Source organism: Lepidochelys kempii, chromosome 20 (assembly GCF_965140285.1).
Source record: "Lepidochelys kempii isolate rLepKem1 chromosome 20, rLepKem1.hap1, whole genome shotgun sequence".
Classification (NCBI taxonomy): domain Eukaryota; kingdom Metazoa; phylum Chordata; order Testudines; family Cheloniidae; genus Lepidochelys; species Lepidochelys kempii.
Genome location: NC_136399.1, coordinates 1,582,350 through 1,601,781, shown reverse-complemented (window position 1 = coordinate 1,601,781; position 19,432 = coordinate 1,582,350). Strand labels below are relative to the sequence as shown.

The window sequence follows — 19,432 nt, the reverse complement described above, 5'->3', positions numbered from 1 at the left end:
TCCAGGGCCTGTGCCCGCAATCAGCTGAGCCCCGAGCCAGGGATGGCGCAAGGCGTGCACTGATTCACCCACCCCACTGCCGCGCAGCTGGACGCTGGAGTACATGCTCCACGCCCCCTGCACCCCTGTTCTACCTCCCACTCCCCCCGGCCCCGCTGCTGGAGCCTCCCTCCTTTCCCGGCTGAGTAGCCCAGGCTCCCCCCACCCCACTGGGTTGCTCCCAAACCCCGTCACTAACCCCTCCCCAGGTGTGCTCTGGGATCACAAAGGTCAGAGGCCCTGGGCAGCTGCAGGGCCTGGTCAGGGGACCGCACAAGGGGCAGGGGAGCACCCAGCCCCTAGACCCCCATGGTCTGCAAGGGTGGGGCCAAGACAAAGCCTCCGGTCTGGTCTCCCCCAGGGGCCCTGGGTGGTGGGGTAGAACTGCTGTCCCCTGGCCCCCATCGAGAAGAGAGACGGTCCCCTAGCCCAGCCAGGGACCTCTCCGAGATGCTGCCAGGAGCCTGCCATGCAGAGACAGCCTCAGCTAAGCCGAGATCTAGGTCGGTCCCAGGTGAGCTCCCAGCCAGGCCTTGCTTGGAGCAGGGAACATCCCAATGGCTAGGGGACCACACCCATGCAGAGCCCTAGCCAGCAATGCCCCATCCTGCACTGTCTATTCCCCCCGCAGGGCACCCAGCGATGCCCCGTGCTCAGCCCCCAGACACGTCACTTCCACCTGCTAAGCTGGGCTGGGAGACGTTCCCAGGGACCCCCAATGCTGCCGGGGGTGGAGCTGGGGGGGGCTCCTCCCCTCCCAGTGCGACGCCTGGGGGTGCTGTGATGCTGGGGGAGCCTTTCCCATCAAACCCAAATCCCTGTGTCCTCGTGGCCCTCCAAGCTGCCCCAATCCCTTTGGGACCTGTCCCATTAGCCCTGGTGGCCTGGCCTCACTCCCCAAGCCTCTGGCTGTCCAGAACTGCCCCTGCCCGTTCAGCTGGCTCTGGGGCCAGCGATGCCAGGGACATGCCCCACCCCAGAGCCAGCACCAGCCTGATTTGCCTCCTTGCTCCAGGATTGTTTGAGCCACTGCCTCCATCCCCCTGGCCCCGCTCCCCACGCTGTCCCCCACATCCAGAGCAAACCCCCCAGCTTTCCTTCCCCAGCCCCGCCTGCCCGGCCCAGCCCAAGGGCTGGGTCCTTCTCAGCACTCCTGCTGCATTGACCCAGTTGTGAGACAAAGCAGCCTCCCAGGCGGGGGTGTCAAGCAGCGTGGGGGGGGGGCATCTTTCCATTTAGCTCTTGTGAAGCAGACTCATAAATAAGAGAGCAGGGAGCCCGCGGGCCTGGCCAGCCCTGCCACTAATGGATGTGCAGAGATGCCAGCGAGCAGCCCTAGGGACAGGAGGCGTCTTGGGTTTCCAGGAGAGGAGCGAGGGAGAGAGACTCCGGGCAGCTGGGAGTAGGGGGACTCCCCTTGACTCCAGTCAGGGGAGAGCAAATCCCCAGCACTGGCAACAGAATGCATGGGGAGGTGGGGGGTGGAGCGTCCCAGTGGGAGGTGCATGGCTAGGGGTGAGACCGACCCTCCCCCACCTCCAAATCTGTGTGTCTCAGCTACCAGGATTGGCCCCCTCCCTGACAGAAATTCTGGCATCCACCTGGCAGCCACTCATGTCAGCCACCTGGCAGCCCTGCTCTGCAGCTCCTAGAAAGAGACTCTCCTCCCACCTGAGGGAGTGGGGTCCAGTGGTTAGAGCAGGGGGGCTGGGATCCAGGACTCCTGGGTTCTAACCCCAGCTCTGGGAGGTGAGCGGGATCTAGTGGTCAGAACAGGGGGGCTGGGAGCCAGGACTCCTGGGTTCTCTCCCCAGGTCTGGGAGGGGAGCGGGATCTAGTGGTTAGAACAGGGAGTCTGGAAGCCAGGATATGACGCAGCAGGGAGGGTGGGGGAGCGTTGACCTGGGAATGTGGCAGGGGGGTTTCACTGGGGATGGGAGACCTGAGAGCCTGTCACCTGAGCCGGGGAGGGGGAGGTAACACCTCTGCCCCGGAAACTGGACAAAGGCCAGAGGAGAGAGCCTGCTGGAGGGGGTTTGGTCTCAGTTTGGTGCTGGAACGCAGGGAACCCCAAGGCTGGGGTCTAAGCTCCTTGCCCCCCAGAAGGACTTGACTGAGGGGTCCTGGTTGTACCCACAAGCTCTGGTTTAGACTGTGTTCCTATTGTCCAATAAACCTTCTGTTTTACTGGCTGGCTGAGAGTCTCAGTGAATCCCAGGAAGAGGGGTGCAGGGCCCGGATTCCCCCACCCTCCATGACACAGGGCTCCTGGGTTCTCTCCCCAGCTCTGGGAGGGGAGCGGGATCTAGTGGTTAGGGCACATGGGGTCTCACAGAGTGAACTGGGCTCTTTAAAACGCAGCTTCTCCAGCCCATCTGTGCCTCATTAGCAGCCTCTTGATGGGGCCTGAGGCTGGAAGAGCAGGGGTGCGTCTGGGCATCGGCATGAGCACGGGGACAGTATGGAGCCCTCTCCTGAGCAAGCTTGGACCCCTGGCAGGGTGGGGGGTTCTGGCTGGACAGGACTCTGGCTGGATTGGAGCAACAGCTCCATAGGGACAGGCAGGGATGAGGCAGAGCCCTGGGGTGCCCACAGGCTGCTGGAGATGAATGTGGCATCGAGGGATTGTTTGGGGACTCTGCGTATTATCAGTTAATAAACCCAGCCCCCAGGGAGGGGTATGATTGGCCACAGAAGAGCCCCAGGTGGAGCTATTGATTTAAGGTGCCCTGAAGAGGGGAAGCCGAAGCAGGATGCCTGCAGAGCGGCCTCTGGGCATGGGGGAGGGGCGGGTAGTCAGGCTCGTGGGTCCTATCCCTGGCTGTGTGATCTTGGGCAAGTAGTTTAGTTGCTCTGTGCCTCAGTTTCCCCACATGTACAATGGGAATGATGCTACTGGCACCGTTCATTCACTGATGTTCGCAAAGTGCTTTGGGATCATCCTTGAGAATGCACTGGGGAAGAACATAAGAACGGCCAGATCAGGTCAGATCAAAGGTCCATCCAGCCTGGTGGCCAATCCCAGGGGCCCCTGCTGGAATGACCAGAGCAGGTAACCATGGAGCGATCCATCCTCTGTCGCCCTGTGATAAAGTGGGACTGTTCTTAATGTTTCCTCTGAATAGAGTGGGGGTGCCTCAGTTTCCCCTAAGCAGTTCTTAAGTGTCTAGGGGGTGGGATAAGGGTGTATGATAATTGCAGAGCCCTAGAGGGCAGGTGTGTGCAGGAGTCTGGACACAGAGAATGGCCGACACCCTGTTTCCTGGCGACTGATGGCCTGGGCCCTTCCCCCCCTGCAAGGTGAGAGCTGAAGGTTTGGAAAACAAAGGAATCAGGTGACCTCCTGGCCCGGGAAAGGGGAAAGCCCAGAGGAGGAGGGGCTGGAGGGAGTTTCAGTTTGGGGCTGGCTGGGACATGGAGTAAAGTGCAGACGTGGTTGTCTGGCTCACTGCCCCCCAAAATGGACCCAGCTGAGGGGTCCTGTTCTCTGCACCTGCAAGCTCTGTGTTAGACCATGTTCCTGTCGTCTAAGAAACCTCTGTTTTACTGGCTGGCTGAGAGTCCCGTCTGACTGCGGAGTTGGGGGGCAGGACCCTCTGGCTGCCCCAGGACCCCGCCTGAGCGGCCTCGCTGTGGGAAGTGCAGGGAGGGGCAGAGGATGCTGAATGCTCCGAGGTCAGACCCAGGAAGGTGAAGCCGGGTGAGCTGTGTGTCCTGCAGACAGGCTGCTCCCAGAGAGGAGACTCCCCAGAGTCCTGCCTGGCTTCCTGGGGATCAGTTCCCGAGCATCGCCCCAGGACCCCGTGACACGCCCATTCCCAGCTCTGGCAGACAGAGGCTAGGGACCCCACCCCTCCTATCCTGGCGAGGAGCCATTGATGGACCTGTCCTCCAGGAACTGATCTAGGGCTGAGCATTGGTGGTTGTTAATTCGCCTGGTTAGAAAGGTGAGTGAGCAATGTGTCTGTCCCTGCGGGCTGACACCCCCCACCCCTGGCCCGCAGGGCCTGGCCTCCGCGTGTCGGAGCCACGAAGGGCACCTGGTGGGAGCTGAGCTCACACCTGAGTCACCCATCTGGCAGCCTGTGCCAAGCCAGGCCGGGCAACGGAGGCTCCCGGCCCCCTCTGAGCCAGCTGGCCCTCCGTCTCTCCACCATGTCGGCCTGGCCCTCCTTCACCCCCGGGCCAGCTGGCCTCTCCACCCGCACGTGGCACCCAGGGGCCCTTCGCTGCTGTAGGAAGCAGCTGGTGGCTCCAGAGTGGGGCACGGTGACCCCCACCCCTCCTTCCAAACGAGGCCAGCTCAGAGCCTCAGCCACCCCGCAGCGCGTCCGCGGCCCAGCACCCTGCCCCCAGGACGGCCCGTGGCGCGCTCCCCCAGGTCCCTGGAGCATCCCAGCATGCTGCGCCGAGCACTGCCTACCCCCGACCCCCGAGTGGTTCTGACCTGCCTGGGGATGGCCCGGGACCCGAGTCCTTCCCTCCCTTGCTGCCAGGGGAGCTGGAATTTCAGAGCTTTTCCGCCAGCTTCCCCTGACACAGCACTGCCTCTGTACATAGCTGGGCCTGGGGAGAGCTTCTTGCTGATGCTCCCAGGATCTGGGGGGGCGGGGACGGGCTGTCTCCTCCCGGCACCCGGGGTCCAGCGCAAAAGTTTCGCCCAGCACAGGGCTCCCGGCACTGCCGCAGCTCCCAGTTCCGCCCCCACATCCCAGCATCAGCGCCTGGCCCCGGCTTGAGGGATAAGCCATTGCTCATGTCTTTGGTAATGCGGGAAAGGGTGTTTGGCCAGTGGTGAGAGCTGGGGGCTGGGACTCCAGGGTTCTCTCTCTCCCTGGCTCGGGGCGGGGCGGGCCGGGGGGAGTGGGGTCTGGTGTTTAGAGCAGGCCACAGGGGGGCTGGAAGGAAACCTGCCTCTCCTAGTCAGAGGTGGATGGAAGCCAGGACTCCTGGGTTCTCCTGTTGCTGCTCTCCTCCCAAGGCCGGGCGGGAATGCGGGTGATAACTCGATGCTCCAATGGGAAAGGCAAAGAGCAGGTTTCCCCCCCCCAAATACAAACCCTGGGTGTGAGGGAGATGCCGGGCAGGGAGAACTGGGAGGCTGTGGGGAGGAAAATGCTGCCTATCCCCCTGCTCTATGCTGCTGCCCCCCCTGGATTTGTAGAGGGCCCGTGGGGGAGGGTCTTTGCTCAATGCACCAGATTCCGCCCTGGGCTCCCTGCTGTGACGGGGGGCGGCATTCCAGGGTTACACCGGTGCAGCTGAGAGTGGGGTCTGGCCCCGCGTCCGTCCGTCTGTCTCTGACACACGCCTGTGCCCGCCCTCCCCCTGCCCCGAAGCGGCAGGATCCCGCCACAGAGACGACAGGACTTGCTGGCTCCTACCTCTAGAAATATTTCAGAGCCCCCCTGCATTGGGCAGTATGCGGGCAAGTGGGAGGCGGGCTTGGGGGGGGAGCAGGGCCCCCTCCTGGCTCCCAGCCCCCCGGCAGGGGACAGGCTGGGGTGTCTCCCACCGCTGAACGGCTCTCAGAATTAGGGCATCTTGCGAGCGCTCCAGCAGCGTATGAATTATTGAGGAGCTGCCAGGCAGATTTGCAGAAACACCTTCCCCTGGGCACCTGCAAACCCACCCCCGCCCAGGCCAGCGTGGAAAACAGCAGCCTGGCATGGGGCCGCGGGTGCGGCTGCAGGGGAAGGGCAGCCAGGGACAGGAGTGACCCCAGCAGAGGGGAGGGGAGCAGCCCCCGATCTCACCACTTTCCCTCTGCCTGCTGACTCGCTGGGTCTGCTCCGGCGTGCCCTGGAGCCCAGGGCTGTCCCTTCTCATCTGGGGGGCGGGGGGGCACTTCGGCATGTATCTGTGTCTCTCTGCGGCCCTGCCTGGGGCGTGTGCACAAGATCGGAGCATGGAGGCAGGAGTCCTGGGGCAGCAGAGGGATCCGGGCCTCAGCCCCCTGCAGCTGCTGGGGGCGGTGGGGGGTATGTTTGTGTCACAGACGCCAGGACACGGGGGCGGGGGGAGCATGTGTCTGGTAGCGACAGCTGCTCTCACCATGCTGCAGCCTCGAAGCGGCTCCATGTGGGCGGCCGAGGGAGGCTGGCACCCGTGTGGAAAGGAGGGCCCCTGCCCGGTGCGTGTGTGAGTGCGGCCCCACCCCCGACACACTCCCCGGGGTTATGTGTGCAGCCCTGCACGTGGACGATACGCACGCCCAGGAGACCCAGCGCCGTACCCTCGCCTGGCTCCGCTCCTTGCCCACAACACGCCACTCGCACCAGCTCCCTGGCTTGGGGCCAGTCTATCGTCTCAAGCCGCAGGCCCAGCGGAGCGCCCAGGGGCTGCTCTCCATGGAGCATGACAGCACGGCAGGGCTCTGACCCCTGGGGAGGTTAGACCCCCTGGCACCTGCCCCCAAGAGTCCGTTCTAGCTCAGACATGGGCCCACGGTTTCAACTGGATACAGGATTCTTCTTTGCTTCCTGCCCTATGCTGCTGTTCAGCAGCTGCCACATCCCACCCCAGAGATGGCTGCATTTCAGTGCCAGGTGAGCACTGTCACGGAGTGTGGGGGAGTCCAGGCCCTGCACCCCTTTTCCTGGGATTCACTGAGACTCTCAGCCAGCCAGTAAAACAGAAGGTTTATTGGACAACAGGAACACAGTCCACAACAGAGCTTGTGGGTACCCCCAGGACCCCTCAGTCAAGTCCTTCTGGGGGAGCAGGGAGCTTAGACCCCAGCCCTGGGGTTCCCTGTGTTCCTCCACCCAGCCCCAAACTGAAACTAACCCCCCCCAGCAGGCTCCCTCCTGCAGCCTCTGTTCACATTCCCGGGCAGAGGTGTCACCTCCCCCTCCCCCTCCTGGCTCAGGTGACAGGCTCTCAGGTCTCCCCTCCCCAGGGCACATTCCTAAGTCAACACTCCCCCGTCCCTCTCCCCCCTTCGAGACTGAACTGAGCGGGGTCACTGTGACCAGTGTCCTGGGGAAGTTCGGGGCCCCTTCTCCGGGACAGCGCATCCGCTATCAGGTTGGCCCTTCCCTTCACGTGGACCACGTCCATGTCGTAATCCTGCAGGAGCAGGCTCCATCTCAGGAGTTTGGCGTTGGCTCCTTTCATCTGGAGCAGCCAGGTCAGGGGAGAGTGGTCGGTGTACACGGTGACGTGTCGCCCGAAGAGATAGGGCTCTAGTTTCTTGAGGGCCCACACCATGGCCAGGCACTCCTTCTCGATGGCCGCGTAGTGTTGCTCCCGGGGTAGCAGCTTCTTGCTCAGGTACACGATGGGGCGTCTCTCCCCCTTTTCATCCTCCTGCATTAACACCGCCCCCAGTCCCGTGTCGGAGGCGTCGGTGAACACCACAAAGGGCTTGTCAAAGTCTGGGTTTGCCAGAACTAGGCCACGGACCAGAGCCTCCTTCAGCGCCCGGCGAGCCTCCTGGCACTACTCGGTCCAGACCACCTTGTCTGGCTTCCCCTTCTTGCATAGCTCAGTGATGGGGGTGGCTATGGCACTAAAGTGGGGCACAAATCTTCGGTAGTATCCTGCCATCCCAATAAAGGCTTGGACCTGCTTTTTGGTGTGGGGAGCGGGCCAGTCTCTGATCACCTGTGACGAAGTGGGACTGTTCTTAATGTTTCCTCCGAATATTGTGGGGGTGCCTCAGTTTCCCCTAGGCAGTTCTTAAGTATCTAGGTGGTGGGGTAAGGGTGTATGATCGTTGCAGAGCCCTAGAGGGCAGGTGTGTGCAGGGGTCTGGACACAGAGAATGGCTGACACCCTGTTTCCTGGACACTGATGGCCTGGGCCCTTCCCCCCCACCCCCGCAAGGTGAAAGCTGAAGGGTTGGAGAACAAAGGAATCAGGTAACCACCTGGCCCAGGAAAGGAACAAAGCCCAGAGGAGGAGGGGCTGGAGGGAGTTTCAGTTTGGGGCTGGCTGGGACATGGAGTGAAGGGCAGACGTGGTTGTCTGGCTCACTGCCCCCCAAAATGGACCCAGCTGAGGGGTCCTGTTCTCCGCACCTACAAGCTCTGTGTTAGACCATGTTCCTGTCATCTAATAAACCTCTGTTTTACTGGCTGGCTGAGAGTCCCGTCTGACTGCGGAGTTGGGGTGCAGGACCCTCTGGCTGCCCCAGGACCCCGCCTGAGCGGACTCGCTGGGGGAACCACACAGAGGGGCAGAGGATGCTAAATGCTCTGAGGTCAGACCCAGGGAGGTGGAAGCTGTGTGAGCTTCGTGTCCTGAAGACAGGCTGCTCACAGAAAGGCGACTGCCCCAGAGTCCTGACTGGCTTCATGGGAAGCAGGTCCAGAGCATCATCCAGGGACTCCGTGACATCACCTCCACCTTGGCTGGTTCCGACTTTAGGCGGCCGCTCCCCACCCAATGGCCCAGGTAAGATACTTCAGCCATCCCCACCTTGCACTTCTCCGCTTTTACAGTCAGCCCAGCCCCCTGGAGTCAGTCCAGCACTTGTCTAACCTGGGACACGTGGTCCTCCCAGGTCTGGCTAAAGACACAGATGTCATCAATATACGCCACGGCAAAACTCTCCAACCCCCTCAGGAGCTGGTCCACTAGGCGCTGGAAGGTGGCCAGCGCTTCCTTGAGGCCGACAGGCAGGGTCAGGAACTCATAGAGCCCCAGAGGGGTGATAAAGGCCAATTTCAGCCGGGCATCTGCATCCAGCAGCACTTGCCAGTAGCCCTTTGTAAGGTCCATGGTGGTAAGGTACCGAGCTCCTCCCAGCTTGTCTAGGAGCTCGTCCGGCCTGGGCATGGGGTAGGCATCAGATACAGTGATGGCATTGAGCTTCCGATAGTCCACACAGAACCGGACCGACCCGTCCTTTTTGGGGACCAGCACCACCAGCGAGGTCTAAGGGCTGGCAGATGGCTGGAGCACCCCCAAAACCAGCATGTCCCGGACCTCTCTTTCCAGGTCCTGAGCAGTTTTCCCTGTGACTCGGAAGGGGGAGCATCTTATCGGCGGGTGCAACCCTCTCTGCACCCGGTGGACAGTCAGATTAGTGTGTCCAGGCTGGTTGGAGAACAGCTGTCGGTACAGATGCAGCACCCCCTTGATCTCAGCTTGCTGGGCAGCGGTTAGCTGATCCGAGAGGGGAATTGTGTCCAGGGGGGAACCAGCTCCGGTCCCAGGGAATAGATCTACTAAAGGGTCATCTCCCTGCTCCTCCCACTGTCCACACACGGCCAACACCACATTCCCCCTGGCATAATATGGCTTCATCATATTCACATGGTACACCCGGCGGTGGTGCGCCCGGTTCGACAGCTCCACCACGTAGTTTACCTCATTGAGCTGCTTGACGACCTTGAAAGGGCCCTCCCAGGCGGCCTGTAGTTTGTTCTTTCTCACAGAGATGAGAACCATCACCGGATCCCCGGTGGCGTAGGCACGGGCCTGTGCCGTGCGGTCATACCAGACCTTCTGCTTCCTCTGGGCTCTGGCCAGATTCTCCCTGGCCAGGCCCATGAGTTCAGCCAGTCTCTCTCGGAAGATCAGGACATACTCCACCACTGACTCTCCATCGGGAGTGGCCTTCCCCTCCCACTCGTCTCTCATCAGGTCCAGGGGGCCCCTCACCCTCCTGCCATATAACAGTTCGGAAGGCGAAAATCCGGTCGACTCCTCGGGCACCTCCCTGTACGCGAACAGCAGGTGAGGTAAGTACTTGTCCCAGTCCTGCGGGTGCTGGTCCATAAAGGTTTTCAGCATCATCTTTAGCGTCCCGTTGAACCTCTCCACCAGCCCACTGGACTGGGAGTGATAAGCTGAGGCCCAGTCGTGCCGGACCCCACATTTCAACGAAGTCAACGAATGGCTATGCAGGTTGTGTCGGAGAGAAGGCTTTGGATTCTTTGACCATTGGATGGTGTTCCAAGAAGGAGTGCTAGGCAGAGACGGGCTCCACCTAACAAAGAAAGGGAAGAGCATCTTCGCAAGCAGGCTGGCTAACCTAGTGAGGAGGGCTTTAAACTAGCTTCACCAGGGGAAGGAGACCAAAGCCCTGAGGTAAGTGGGGAAGTGGGATATCGGGAGGAGGCACGAGCAGGAGCGCATGAGAGGGGAGGGCTCCTGCCTCATACTGAGAAAGAGGAGCGATCAGCAGGTTACCTCAAGTGCCTATATACAAATGCACGAAGCCTGGGAAACAAGCAGGGAGAACTGGAAGTCCTGGCACGGTCAAGGAATTATGATGTGATTGGAATAACAGAGACTTGGTGGGATAACTCACATGACTGGAGCACTGTCATGGATGGATATAAGCTGTTCAGGAAGGACAGGCAGGGCAGAAAAGGGGGGGGGGAGTTGCACTGTATGTAAGGGAGCAGTATGACTGCTCAGAGCTCAAGTATGAAACTGTAGAAAAACCTGAGAGTCTCTGGATTAAGTTTAGAAGCGTGAGCAACAAGGGTGATGTTGTGGTGGGAGTCTGCTATAGACCACCAGACCAGGGGGATGAGGTGGACGAGGCTTTCTTCCAGCAGCTTGCAGAAGTTACTAGATCGCAGGCCCTGGTTCTCATGGGAGACTTCAATCACCCTGATATCTGCCGGGAGAGCAATACAGCGGTGCACACACAATCCATGAAGTTTTTGGAAAATGTAGGGGACAATTTCCTGGTGCAAGTGCTGGAGGAACCAACTAGGGGCAGAGCTCTTCTTGACCTGCTGCTCACGAACTGGGAAGAATTAGTAGGGGAAGCTAAAGTGGATGGGAACCTGGGATGGAACATGAAATGGTCAAGTTCAGGATCCTAACACAAGGAAGAAAGGAGAGCAGCAGAATACAAACCCTAGACTTCAGAAAAGCAGACTTTGACTCCCTCAGGGAACTGATGGGCAAGATCCCCTGGGAGAATAACATGAGGGGGAAAGGAGTCCAGGAGAGCTGGCTGTATTTTAAAGAATCCTTATTGAGGTTACAGGGACAAACCATCCCGATGTGTCGAAAGAATAGTAAATATGGCAGGCGACCAGCTTGGCTTAACAGTGAAATCCTTGCTACTCTTAAATACAAAAAAGAAGCTTACAAGAAGTGGAAGATTGGACAAATGACCAGGGATGAGTATAAAAATATTGCTCGGGCTTGCAGGAGTGAAATCAGGAAGGCCAAATCACACCTGGAGTTGCAGCTAGCAAGAGATGTTAAGAGCAACAAGAAGGGTTTCTTCAGGTATGTTAGCAACAAGAAGAAAGTCAAGGAGAATGTGGGCCCCTTACTGATTGAGGGAGGCTACCGAGTGACAGAGGATGTGGAAAAAGCTAATGTACTCAATGCTTTTTTTGCCTCTGTCTTCACTAACAAGGTCAGCTCCCAGACTACTGCACTAGGCAGCACAGCATAGGGAGAAGGTGACCAGCCCTCTGTGGAGAAAGAAGTGGTTCGGGACTATTTAAAAAAGCTGTCCATGAGCACAAGTCCATGGAGCCAGATGCACTGCATCCCAGGGTGCTAAAGCAGTTGGCGGATGTGATTGCAGAGCCATTGGCCCTTATCTTTGAAAACTCATGGCGACTGGGGGAGGTCCCAGATGACTGGAAAAAGGCTAATGTAGTGCCAATCTTTAAAAAAGGGAAGAAGGAGGATCCTGGGAACTACAGGCCAGTCAGCCTCACCTCAGTCCCCGGAAAAACATGGAGCAGGTCCTCAAGGAATCAATTCTGAAGCACTTAGAGGAGAGGAAAGTGAGCAGGAACAGTCAGCATGGATTCACCAAGGGCAAGTCATGCCTGACTAATCTAATTGCCTTCTATGATGAGATAACTCGCTCTGTGGATGAGGGGAAAGCAGTGGACATGTTGTTCCTTGACTTTAGCAAAACTTTTGACACGGTCTCCCACAGTATTCTTGCCAGCAAGTTAAAGAATTCTGGGCTGGATGAATGGACTATAAGGTGGATAGAAAGCTGGCTAGATTGTCGGGCTCAACGGGTAGTGATCAATGGCTCCATGTCTAGTTGGCAGCCGGTATCAAGTGGAGTGCCCCAGGGGTCGGTCCTCGGGCTGGTTTTGTTCAATATCTTCATTCATGATCTGGAGGACGGTGTGGATTGCACCCTCAGCAAGTTTGCAGATGACATTAAACTGGGAGGAGAGGTAGACACGCTGGAGAGTAGGGATAGGATACAGAGGGACCTAGACAAATTAGAGGATTGGGCCAAAAGAAATCTGATGAGGTTCAACAAGGACAAGTGCAGAATCCTGCACTTAGGACGGAAGAATCCCATGCACCGCTACAGACTAGGGAACGAAGGGCTAGGCAGCAGTTCTGCAGAAAAGGATCTAGGGGTTACAGTGGACAAGAAGCTGGATATGAGTCAGCAGTGTGCCCTTGTTGCCAAGAAGGCCAATGGCATTTTGGGCTGTATAAGTAGGGGCATTGCCAGCAGATCGAGGGATGTGATCGTTCCCTTCTATTCAACATTGGTGAGGCCTCATCTGGAGTACTGTGTCCAGTTTTGGGCCCCACACTACAAGAAGGATGTGGAAAAATTGGAAAGAGTCCAGCGGAGGGCAACAAAAATGATTAGTGGACTGGAACACATGACTTATGAGGAGAGGCTGAGGGAACTGGGGATGTTCAGTTTTCAGAAGAGAAGAATGAGGGGGGATTTGATAGCTGCTTTCAACTACCTGAAAGGGGGTTCGAAAGAGGATGGCTCTAGACTGTTCTCAGTGGTAGAAGATGACAGAACAAGGAGTAATGGTCTCAAGTTGCAGTGGGGGAGATTTAGGTTGGATATTAGGAAAAACTTCTTCACTATGAGGGTGGTGAAACACTGGAATGGGTTACCTAGGGAGGTGGTGGAATCTCCTTCCCTAGAAGTTTTTAAGGTCAGGCTTGACAAAGCCCTGCCTGGGATGATTTAGTCAGGGATCGGTCCTGCTTTGAGCAGGGGGTTGGAATAGATGACCTCCTGAGGTCCCTTCCAACCCTGATATTCTATGATTCTATGATTCTCCCACAAGCACCGGAGCAGGGCTGACATGAAGTTGGAGCCTTGGTCTGTCAAGACTTCCTTGGGGAATCCCACTCGGCTGAAAATGGTCAGGAGCGCATCGGCCACGGTGTCTGCTTCAATGGAAGCTAAGGGCACTGCCTCGGGGTAGCGGGTGGCAAAATCTACCACCCCCAGAATGTATTTCTTCCCCGACTGGGTCGTCTTGCTGAGAGGCCCCACGATGTCCATGGCCACCTTCTGGAAAGGCTCCTCTATGATGGGCAAAGGTCTCAAAGCCGCTTTCCCCTTGTCCCAGGCCTTCCCCACCCTCTGACAGGGGTCGCAGGATCGGCAATACTGCCGGACCGTGGTAAAGACCCCAGGCCAGTAAAAGTTCTGTAGCAACCTCTGCCGGGTGCGTCGGATTCCCTGGTGCCCTGCGAGGGGGATGTCATGGGCCAGGTACAGTGGCTTGCGGCGATACTTCTGGGGGACCACCAGCTGCCTCCTGATCCCACAGGACTCTACTTCCCTTGTGGGAGCCCATTCTCGGTACAGGAACCCCTTCTCCCACAGGAACCTCTCCTGGCAGCCTCTCCTCATGGTCCGTCCCACCCTGAGGTCGGCCAGGTCCCTGAGCTTCCGCAAGGAGGGATCTTTCCTCAACTCGGCCTGGAACTCAGCGGCTGGGGAAGGGATGGGGCCCGGTTCCCCCTCAGTGACCAGGTCTGAGGCCTCAGCCTCTCTGAGCCGTGCCCCTCGGCGCTCCCTCCCCACCAGGGTAGGGTCCTGCGCCTCCGGTGTGGTACCCTCCCCGAGGTCAGGGTGCAGTGCCCCTCGCCGGCTCTGGCTACGGGTCAGAACCAGGGCAGTCTGGGGCTTGCTTGGCCAGTCCTCTAGGTCTCCCCCCATCAAAACGTCAGTGGGCAAATAGTGGTGTACCCCCACATCCTTGGGGCCCTCCTTGGCCCCCCATTTCAGGTGTACCCTTGCTGTAGGCACCTTGAATGGGGTCCCACCCCCCCCCATCAGGGTCAGGTAGGTGTTGGGCACCACCCGATCTGGGGCCACCACCTCAGGCCGGGCCAGCGTCACCTCCGCGCCCGTATCCCAGTATCCATTGACCTTCCTCCCATCCACCTCCAGGGGAACAAGGCACTCTCTCCGGAGGGACAGCCCCGCGCCCACCCTGTAAACCGAGGACCCTGAGTCCAGAGCCTCCAGCCCTCTGGCGGAGTTGGCCTGGGGTACTCTTCCCTCCGGGGCAGGTGGTAAACTGGTAGGCCCCCTTTCCTGGGTCGTCTGCCCCTCATCCAGCTGAGTCCCTACCCAGTTAACCCTGGGTAGGTTGGGTCTGCTCAGTTTGTCCCTGAGCCCGGGGCACTGGGACCGTACGTGGCCTCTCTGGCCACAGTGATAGCAGCTCAGGTCACGTTGGTCCCCTCGAGCGGGTCGGAGGGGCCCGACGCCAGGCGTTCCCCTTGGGAGGGGGTTCTCCCTATTTCCCCGCTGGGAGGCCCCCTGGTGACTCTCTCTCTGCATCGGGGGGGGCCTGTTCTTTTGGGACTCCTCCCAGCTACCCCCTGACCGACTGTTCACAAACTCGTCGGCCAGCTGCCCTGCGTGCTGGGGGTTCTCGAGCTTTTTGTCCACCAGCCACAGCCTCAGGTCGGAAGGGCACTGATCATACAGTTGCTCCAGTACGATTAGGTCAAGCAGGTCCCCTTTAGCTTGAGCCCCAGCTGTCCACTTGCGGGCATACTCCTGCATCCGGTTGACCAGTTGTAGGTAGGTGACCTCAGGCGTTTTACGCCGACTCCGGAACCTTCTCCGGTACATCTCGGGGGTCAGCCCAAACTCACGGAGCAGGGCCTGTTTGAACAGTTCATAGTCCCCTGCCTCCGGCCCTGTCATTCGGCTGTACACCTCCACGGCTTTGGGGTCCAGTAAGGGGGTGAGGAACTGGAGCCTGTCCGCAGGGTCAACCCTGTGCAGCTCACAGGCATTCTCAAAGGCCGTCAGGAAGCTATCTATGTCCTCCCCCTCCTTCCGCTGGGCCAGGAAGCACTTACCAAAACTCCTTGCAGTCTTGGGTCCCCCCGCACTCACCGCAGCCGGGGCCCCACTGCTCCTCAGCCTGGCCAGCTCCAGTTCATGCTGTCTTTGTTTCTCCTTCTCCTCCTGCTCATGCCTACATTGCCTCTCCTTCTCCTGACATTCCCTCTCCTTCTCCTCCTGCTCATGCTTATGTTGTTTTTCATGATCCTCCAGCTCCCTCATTGTCATCTCCCTCTCCCATTCTAGCCGCATCTGCTCCAGGGATGGGGAGCTCCGCTGGGAGGATCCCCTGCTGGCTGCCAGGGCCAGGGTGCCCTCGGTATTCGCTGGGCTTCTCCCAACCCCTCCCCCAGGCCTAGATAGGAAGGGTCTCGGGATGTCCTGGGCACCAGTCTGACCCCTCCCAGCCCGGTCAGGCCCCAGGGCCCACGCTGCGTCCCCCAGGCGGCTTCCCTCAGGGACAGGGATCGGGTCATCCAAGCGATCCCTCTCCTCCAGCTGGGCAATCAGCTGTTCCTTGGTGGACCTCACGATGCGCGGCCCCCTCTGCCTGCACAGCTCCACCAGGTCGCTCTTCAGGCGTTTAGCGTACATCTCCCTGCTGGCCCCTCGCAGGCCGGGCAGCTTTATACGGTTTCCAGGGAAAACCCCTCATGTGCCAGTCCTTCTTGAGGTCACCACCTCTTTGCCAGGGTCGAGCTGCAGACTCCTCCGCCCCTGGGACCGCTCGCTGCAATCCCCAGGGGAACCCTGTTACTGCAAAAGTCCTTCTCTCTGGTCACACACTCCCAGGGGTTAACCACCCCCCGAAACCGTCTCTCTCTGAATCTTCAGCACGCCCGGTCCCCGTCAATCCCCCTTCGTTTTACTGCTTGTGACGATGTGACTCAGCAGCAGTCTGACCCCTCCCAGCCCGGTCAGGCCCCAGGGCCCACGCTGCGTCTGCCGGGCGGCTTCCCTCAGGGACAGGGATCAGGTCATCCAAGCGATCCCTCTCCTCCAGCTGGGCAATCAGCTGTTCCTTGGTGGACCTCCCGATGCGCAGCCCCCTCTGCCTGCACAGCTCCACCAGGTCGCTCTTCAGGCGTTTAGCGTACATCTCCCTGCTGGCCCCTCGCAGGCCGGGCAGCTTCCCACGGTTTCCAGGAAAAGCCCCTCGTGTGCCAGTCCTTCTCGAGGTCACCACCTCTTTGCCAGGGTCGAGCTGCAGATTCCTCCGCCCCTGGGACCGCTCGCTGCAATCCCCCGGGGGACCCTGTTACTGCAAAAGTCTTTCTCTCTGGTCACACATTCCCAGGGGTTAACCGCCCCCCGAAACCGTCTCTCTCTGAATCTTCAGCACGCCTGGTCCCCGTCAATTCCCCTTCGTTTTACTGCTCCCCAGTCACTTACTGCAGGAAGCGCCGTTCACGGGGTGCAGTAGATCCCACCGCTGCCACCAGTTGTCACGGAGTGTGGGGGAGTCCAGGCCCTGCACCCCTCTTCCTGGGATCCACTGAGACTCTCAGCCAGCCAGTAAAACAGAAGGTTTATTGGACAACAGGAACACAGTCCAAAAACAGAGCTTGTGGGTACAACCAGGACCCCTCAATCACGTCCTTCTGGGGGAGCAGGGAGCTTAGACCCCATCCCTGGGGTTCCCTGTGTTCCTCCACCCAGCCCCAAACTGAAACTAAACTCACCCAGCAGGTTCCCTGCTGCAGCCCCTGTTCACATTCCTGGGCAGAGGTGTCACCTCCCCCTCCCCCTCCTGGCTCAGGGGACAGGCTCTCAGGTCTCCCCTCCCCAGGGCACATTCCCAGGTCAACACTCCCCCCCTCCCTGCTGAGTCACATCGTCACACTGCTCCCCAGTCACTTACTGCAGGAAGCGCCGTTCACGGGGTGCAGAACATCCCACCGCTGCCACCAGTTGTCACGGAGTGTGGGGGAGTCCAGGCCCTGCACCCCTCTTCCTGGGATTCACTGAGACTCTCAGCCAGCCAGTAAAACAGAAGGTTTATTGGACAACAGGAACACAGTCCAAAACAGAGCTTATGGGTACACCCAGGACCCCTCAGTCAAGTCCTTCTGGGGGAGCAGGGAGCTAAGACCCCAGCCCTGGGGCTCCCTGCGTTCCTCCACCCAGCACCAAACTGAAACTAAACCCCCCCAGCAGGCTCCCTCCTGCAGCCTCTGTTCACATTCCTGGGCAGAGGTGTCACCTCCCCCTCCTGGTGACAGGCTCTCAGGTCTCCCATCCCCAAGGCACATTCCCAGGTCAACACTCCCCCCTCCCTGCTGCGTCACATCGTCACAAGCACCCCCTGAACGGAGGGGTGCGAGGACCATGCCTGTAGGGCCCACAGCTCTCTGTGCCCCAAGCTGCCTGCCTGGAGGTTGCCTCCGCCCGGGCTTTAGGAGGCTGCTGGCTGCAGTGCCAGGCTGCCGTGGGGCAGGTCCATCCCTCTGGTGCAGCGAGGGCCCTAGGGCAAGAGGTGCAGGGTGCCAGCTGCCCCACCCAGGATGGCAGGGCCCCCCTGCCCACTCTATGTCCCTGGAGTGTGGGGATCACCCCGGAGGGCCTCCTGGGACCTGAGCTGCAATAACGCCCCATCCCCAGGGCTCTGAGTGCTCCTTGCCCCCTTCCTCTCCACCTGCTCCCCCAGCCCACTTCCCCCATCAGTGCCCCGGCCTCCTGCCCCGGTAGGCACCAACAAGGTCTCCATTACAGAATTCCCTCCTCTCGCCCCAGTCTCCACCCCTGCCCTGGGCTCTCCCCAGGAACCCCCTGGCCGGATTCCCACCTGCCTCTTGAGGAAGCTGGCAGTGGGGTCCGAGGTGATGCTGCCAGCCAAGTGCTTGAAGTGGCTCTCGTGTTTCTGGGGGTCTGTGGGGAGACGGGATGACAGACCTGGGGGGGCCGCAGAGGTCTGGAGCCCAGCGGTCTCCCGGAGCAGGAGGCAGGCCCCGTGGGCTGGGACGGTGTCAGGCTGCTCCAGCTCTGGGGCCTTGGCCGGTTCCTGGGTTTTCCCTCCAGCAGGCAGGGCTGGAAAACCCACTGGGAGCTCAAGGGGAGCTGAGATTCTCTGAGCATCTGGGGCTTGGGCCAGGCGGGAACAGGGCGCTGTGTGCTGGGGAACAGGCCGGCCCAGACTAGCATGGGGAAGGAATGGTACATGGCTTGGAGGGAGGGGGGTGCTCAGGGCCCTGGGGGGTGGGGCAGGCCTGGGGGGGTCACTCCCTGGTGGGGGAGGTGTCCCTGAGGCTGGGCTTGGCCATTGAGGGGCCCCCCCAAACGGCAGGGCAAGGAGCAGCAGCACTGGCCACCCTGCTGCCCCCCCAGCCTTGGCCCTGCGGCCCCTCTGCTGAGTGGGCAGGGGGCAGCCAGTGCTGCCGCCCCTCACCACTGCGGTGGGGCTGGCGCGTGTGCCAGGGGCCTGCCTGGCCGTGCCTGGCTTCCAGCAGCCCCTGCCCCCTCGGCTCTGCCCACGGGGCATGCTGAGCACCAGCTGCCGACCTGATAGGGGGAGCTCCCGTGCGAGGCAGCTGGGCAGGACATGTCCCGTTCCGGACCCCACCCCAAGACAGCCAGGGCCCCCCAGCAGGGGAAGGCCCCATGTCCCATTCCCACAGCCCCCAAGACACTGCCAGGCTCCATCCCCAGTTCCCCCACCTTGGCCCTCCCTCTCCTGGGGCGGTGGGCAGCCGGTGGGTGCAGGTGGGTGCTCGCTCACCGTCACATGCCAGGCTGGGCCCAGCTAAGGACCAAGAAGCTGGCTGGGGCATGCCCTGGGGGGGAATGGAGACTCAGGGTGGGGAGTGGGACCCTCTGCGCGCCCCCCACCTTGGCCCACAGCCTGCAGCCCGGGCTGCAGAGAGTTAAATGCCCAAGCGGGGGGCAGGGGACTCTGCTCACCTGAAAGGCTGGCGGGGAGGCGGCTGCTGCAAGCTCGCCCGGGCTTGACATCTCTGGCGGCACCGGGCAGTGGGGCGGCCAGGGGGCAGGGGAAGGGGAAGGCAGCGCTCCAGGGTCACCGACTCGGTCACTGGCTCTGCCTCCCTCTCAGCATCACATCCCGTCTGCCGCTGCCAGCTCCCCTTCTCCCCGTGCCCATCACCGTGGTGTCAGAGCTTTGCCCTCCCCCCAGCCAGCCCAGGGACCCCTGAGCGTCGCCCTGGCAGACCGAGCGGGGGGACTCCTGGATGGGGGGACCCTGAGCTGGGCCCTGGCTGGCAGATGGTAGCTCCTGGCCTCTGCTGGGCTCCCAGAACCACATGGGCCCAGCCAGGCGAAGGTGCCTTTTTGCAGAGCATCTTCCAGCGGGGCCTGTTTCCAGTTAGGTGTGGGGCGAGAGCTGGGCGGGGAGTGGGCCAGGGGCCG

General features: G+C 60.5%; 1 protein-coding gene across 1 annotated transcript in view; it reads left to right on the top strand.

Moving 5' to 3' along the window:
• The first annotated feature begins 3,748 nt into the window (after positions 1 to 3,748).
• The window catches only part of ADCY6 (adenylate cyclase 6), a 47,635-nt gene continuing 31,951 nt past the window's right edge, over positions 3,749 to 19,432 (top strand). The window contains exon 1 of the mRNA XM_073318324.2: positions 3,749 to 3,986. The gene's annotated coding sequence lies outside the window, so the exon portion shown is untranslated. The remainder of the gene's footprint in view (positions 3,987 to 19,432) is intronic.